We start from the raw sequence: 6,557 nt of genomic DNA, 5'->3' as shown, positions 1-6,557 counted from the left end.
CTGGAGAAGTTGGGAAGAGTGCCACAGGAAACACCATCCTGGGAAGAGAGGTGTTTACGGTGGATGTCGGTGATGGATGAGTCACCAGTCTGTGTCATAAGGGGATGTCTTAAGTCAATGGGAGACACATTACTGTGATTAACATTCCAGGGCTGTTTGACACAGACATTGACAATGTGGAGTTCAGGAAAGAGATCTCTATGGCTGCCACAGGCCCCACATCTTCCTCCTGGATCCTAACTGTGGGAGCATGCTTCACTCAAGAGGAGAGAACAGCTGTTAAGATAATCAAGAACATGTTGTAATACTGTTGTACTATTCACTAGAGGAGATGACCTGGAAGGAAAGAGCAACAGCATACAAACATTTGTTGAAAAAGCAGAACGCCACATAAGGTAAATAACTCGGAAATGTGGGAACAGATACCGTTAATTTAACAACAATTACAAAATCACTCTCAGATCAGGAAAGGGAGGAAGAGGGAATACTGAAGGAAAGGGAGGAAGAGAGAACAAGAGAAGGAAGAGTTGAAGGTCAAACAAGAGGAAGAAAATGCTAATATGAAGAGAATCAAAAAATATCCGATTTCAGTTATGACCCAGATGCAGACAGTGTCGAAAGAAACAAAAGTTTATTTCTAGTACAGAGGCAGGCAAACGACAGGTCAAGGTTGGGTGCAAAAGGTCCAGAACGGCAGGCAGTCTCAGGGGCAAGGCAGGCAGGGGTCAATAATCCAGTGAGGTGGGGCAAGTTATTGAACAGCAGGCAGGCTCAGGTTCAAGCAGAACAGTCAAAACCGGGAAGGACTAGAAAACAGGCGCAAGAACAGACAGGAGCAGGGGAACACACGCTAGTAGGTTTCACGAAACAAAAGGAACTGGCAACAGACAAACAGAGAACACAGGTATAAATACACAAGGGATAATGGGGAAGATGGGCGACACCTGGAGGGGGGTGGTGACACGCACAAAGACAGGTGAAACAGATCAGGGTGTAACAAAAAAGAAATACGTGAAAAAGAGAAAGCTTCTCTTGAGAGGAAGACTAAGACAGAAGCAAGACACCAAGCTGTAAATTAATTTAGTGCAAAATTAGAGTAAGAATTTGCAAAAGCTGGAGCGCAGGGGTATAAGTATGCCCAATCTAAACTATTATTAGTTGGACAAATTGTGGGATTCACTTATGGTGCTCCGGTAGCAGGAGCTGTCGAGGAGCTGAGCAAGCAGATTTTTAGAAAAAGGAACAACAACAAAATCTGACTTGCATGCATAAGATACTAAAATTATGGATAAGATATGCGATATTTGTGTCTCTCTCTCTCACTAATTGATTGTACAATTGACACAGATATGATTTCAACTTGTGTGATATGGGGGTTGGAGACAGAGAGAAAAATGTTTTTAATTAACAATGGCAACACTGCCATGTTGATCTGTGCCTTGATGTTAGAAAACCAAATTAGTGTCTGACTTTCTTCTGTCGCAGTTGCACCTCCCCCGACATCACTCCTCAACTTTTGTCTACAGTCGGTTGCTTGAGCCTTACCACTTGAGCGCCCAATGCCTCTGAGGGTAAACATTATTTATACTCAGAGACAATCAAATCCAAATGAATGCCACCGTTCCCATTCAAACTCGAAATCCAAATCGGAAGTTCGCCAGACTTCCAATAGTCGAGTGTACGAGACGAGAATTGGGGAGGCTGGCTACGCAAGATAGACAAATCAGTTTGCATCCACGTTTTAGAAATGTTGACTCAAAAAAGGGAAATAAGAAGTACACGTATCAAGAGTCAAGCTGATAGGAGCCATGAAGATTCCTCTGAGGAAGAACTTTAAGCCAGTTGAGTAAAATGAAAGAAATCTGAACAAGAGAAACAGCAGACTGTGAAAAGCAACACATCTCTAAATAAGATGTTGCAATGTGTCACATGTACTGATGTATAATCAGTGGTGGAAAAAATACTCAATTGTCAAACTTTAGTAAAAGTAAAGAAACTTTGGGATTTTGGCAGAGGCCCTTTATCTAAATGGTATCCACGAGTTTGTCTGAGGAAGTAGATTAAGGGCCTCATTTCCAAAATCCTGAAGTATCCCTTTAATACAAAATGACTCAAGTAAAAGTGAGAGCCGCCCAGTAAAATACTACTTGAGTAAAAGTCTAAAAGTATCTGGTTTTAAATGTACTTAAGTACAGTGGTGGAAAAAGTACTCAATTGTCATACTTGAGTAAAAGTCAAATGTAAATGCTAGTCTTACTTCAAGCAAACCAGACAGCGTGATTCTCTTGTTTTCTATTATTTACCGACAGCCATTGGCACAGTCCAACACTCAGACATAATTTACAAACACAGTATTTGTGTTTAGTGAGTCTGCCAAACCTGCCGAATATCCGGTGTTCCTATTTCAAACGGTTTTCATAATTGTATAATTAAAAAATAATTATCATTTATTTTAAACCCACCGAAAATCTGGTGTTTCTATGTCAAACGTTTTTGTTATATTTCAGTCTATGAAGTGTAATATTGGGATGCACACTCAAACTTCAATATATCTGGCATGGTACAGGTGTCTTCTGTACTTTCAGCCCATAACCATGTGTGTGAGGTGTATACTGTACTTTTGTTTCAAAGTAGATGTAATGAACTTCGTCTGCTGTTTGAAGAGAGTCAGACCGAAATGCAGCGTGTAGGTTACTCATGACTTTTAATGAAGAAAATAGCGGTACATGAAATAACTGAAAATACGAAAACAACAAACGAGTGAAACTAATTACAGCCTATCTGGTGACTAACACAGAGACAGGTACAATCGCCCACGAAATACAACGCGCACTCAAGCTACCTAAATACGGTTCCCAATCCGAGACAACTAGAATCAGCTGACTCCAATTAGGAATCGCCTCAGGCAGCCAAGCCTAACTAGACACACCCCTACTAATACACACTCCCAATTAATACAAACCCCAATACGAAATACAACATATAAACCCAAGTCACACCCTGGCCTACCCAAACATATAACAAAAACACAAGATACAATGACCAAGGCGTGACAGTAGATTTGTTGAAGACTACCATGATGCACTCTGTGTGACACTGATTTAGCCTGCTGCATTTAAAGGTTAATAATGTTGTTGGCAACAATATTTAACATTCAATATGGTATCAATATGAGCCAGGCATATCGTGACTTCGGTTTATCCTTCCTGCTAACACACACTGTTATGTCAACAACAACAAAAAATACACCTGGCTGTTCCCGCATGCACGAAACCCTCTCAAGGGGCTCTCAGTTTAGAGAGCAGAGCAGGGAGAGACCGAAAGGAGAGGTGCTGCACTGCAACCATGCACACCACCAAGACACCCTCTATCTCCTCCCTCTTTGATCCCTCTCAGTAACGTATTGAACAAAGCTCTGTTAAAAGTCTACGGAAAAGATTTAGATGGTTATACACTCAGGCAGAGAGGACCTGACCTCTAAAAAATAAGGTGGCGAAGATCCATGTTTAATACAGTTATAATGCATTTTGTATGTGGGGTGTTAAAAAAAGAGAATTAAAAGACAACAGATACTATTCATTTTCTATGGTCGTGTTTACCTAATGTTATTCCGGTATGGTTTGCTGAAAATGTTCATGAATCAAGAAAATCTAAACTAACAAGTAAATTATTGAGCAATTTACTCTTTTAGAAAAAAAGTTTGGGGTTGCCATAATACATCTCTCTCCCAGTAATACTGAGAACTTTGACTCACAGTTGAAACGTTGATGTGCAGTAACAATTAACTATGTTTATAATCAGCCCAATCCTGAATGAGTAGGATTGCTTGGCTGTCTCCTTGACTGAATATCTCTGTTTTCCTGATACTAACTGTTACCTGGTCTGGGTCATGTCACAACTACATGGAGTGGCATGTTAGCGAAACAGAACGGTACACAGGCTAGCTTTAAGCCTGTAGTCATAGCCCCAGGAATTAACCTCATTACTGTATACAGACATGTAAGCAGAAAGACATATGGGCTATACTCTTTGCAAATGATGTTATGATAAGGGCACAAGGCGAGACCCAAATGCAGACACAGGAGGCAGATGGTACAACTCCAATATTTATTATAACAAAGGGAGTAGGCAAAGGCAGGTTGGGGACAGGCGAGAGTTCACAAACCAGGTCCAAACAGTACCAGACGATAGGCAGTCTCGTGGTCAGGCCAGGCAGGGGTCAGACACCAGATCCGAGTCCAAAAACAGTACAAGGGGATAGGCAGGCTGGTAGTCAGAACATGCAGAGTTGTCAGGCAAGTGGGTTCGGAGTCAGGACAGGCAAGGGTCGAAACCAGGAGCACTAGAAACAAACAGAGACTGGGAAAAATAGGAGCAAGGAAAGACGCTGGTTGACTTGGGAAACAAGACGAACTGGCACAGAGAGACAGGGATATATACACCGGAGATAATAAGCGACACCTGGAGGGGGTGGAAAAAATCACAAGGACAGGGGAACCAGATAATAATAATAATATAATATATGCCATTTAGCAGACGCTTTTATCCAGAGCGACTTACAGTCATGTGTGCATACATTCTACGTATGGGTGGTCCCGGGGATCGAACCCACTACCCTGGCGTTACAAGCGCCATGCTCTACCAACTGAGCTACAGAAGGACGTGACAGTTACAGTGCCCCTAAAACTCAACTCTTGACCTCAAAGCCAGTTCCACTGTGTTTAAAAAAAAATGTTCCCCCTTTAATCAGCTATGGATTTAAACCTAGGACACCAGGTGGGTGCAATTAATTATCAGGTAGAAAAGAAAACCAGCAGACTCCGGACCTCATAGGATGAGAGTTGAATGCCCCTGTTATAATGGATGGCATGAAAATAAAGAAAATGAAGATGGATATTCTAGGGAGCTTAACTTCATTGCTTGGCATGAACAACCAGGAACACAGTTATTCTTCTACAGTATCCGTAGTTATACACCACACATGCAGGAACCGACTATTTGTGAATTATTTGCATTGACCCCCCCCCTTTTTCATGCTGCAGCTACTCACTGTTTATTATCTATTATCTATACATAGTCCCTTTACCCCTAACTACATATACATATTACCTCAATTACCTCGACTAACCTGTACCCCTGCACATTGACTCGGTACCGGTACCCCCTGTATATAGCCTCATTATCGTTATTTTATTGTTGCTCTTTTATTTTTTACTTTAGTTTATTTGAGTAAATCTTTGTATTTATTTTTCTTAAATCTGCATTGTTGGCTAAGGGCTTGTAAGTAAGCATTTCACGGTAAGGTAACCTGTTGTATTAGGCGCATGTAACAGATACAATTTGATTTGATTTTAAATGGTATTACGCTGTAATTACATAGGTTTGTTACTGACATCTACAGGCCCAAGATGGTAAGGCAGGACAAGCAAGTATCTCTATGGCAGTTATTTCAGTTAATGTTGAAGTCTGCATATATCACAGACAATCTGAGTCAGTCGCCACATTTTAAATGTGCTCCAACAATCTCCAAAGACACACACACACACACACACACACACACACACACACACACACACACACACACACACACACACACACACACACACACACACACACACACACACACACACACACACACACACACACACACACACACACACACACACACACACACACACACACACTTGTATAACTAACCTTGTGGGGACACACAATTCAGTCCCAGTCAAAACCACTAAACCTAGCCCTATTTCTTACCCTAAGCCGAACATTAACCCCAAAAAATAACCTTAAACCTAACCCTGCTCCTAACTCTAAAACGAACCCTAGCTCCTAGCTCCTAACCCTAAACCTAAACCACCTAGAAATAGCATTTGACCTTGTGGGGATGAACAAAATTGGTTTGTTTACAATTCTTGTAGGGATTTCTGGTCTCCACAAGTATAGTTAAACATGTCTACACACACACACTGACTGACCGCCTGACTGACTGACTGACAGCCTGAACTGGCCTGACTGACAGCTTGAACTGGTGCTCAGAACCAACCATCTGTCAAGGTCGATATCAAATTGTCCACCATTTACATCTTCACATACCTGTTAGCTTCCAGAGGTAGGCCCATTGTGGTTTACGGAACTTGAGGTTTGGTCTCTAAGGGCCACAGAGAATGACACAGGAGCAGAGGAGGCATCAAAGTCAGGAGGATGGAGGAGGAGTGAAGCTGCACAGAGGACTGAACCTTCTCTCTGTAACCGAAGGTGGGAGTGAGAAGGTGAAGGCAGGTGGTGAAATGGTGGAACCACAATGTCCCTCACATAGGGAAACCCCTGAACCCACTATGCCACGTTTTGACCTGAAGGTCTCCATCGGGCTGAATACCTGCTCTCAGTCCCGCCACAGGAGGTCGGCATTGGAGTCCCCCCATCATCCTGATCATACACAGGGTAGGATTCTGTTATGATTGCCAGTGAAGCCATATATAAACTCAATGTATGGCAATGTATTAAAATGATATGCTTCACAGTTTTATAAACTATCTATAAATATGTCTTAACAT

This window comes from Oncorhynchus gorbuscha, linkage group LG03, assembly GCF_021184085.1.
Source record: "Oncorhynchus gorbuscha isolate QuinsamMale2020 ecotype Even-year linkage group LG03, OgorEven_v1.0, whole genome shotgun sequence".
Taxonomy (NCBI): Eukaryota; Metazoa; Chordata; class Actinopteri; order Salmoniformes; family Salmonidae; genus Oncorhynchus; species Oncorhynchus gorbuscha.
Note: the sequence above shows the minus strand (reverse complement) of the source record.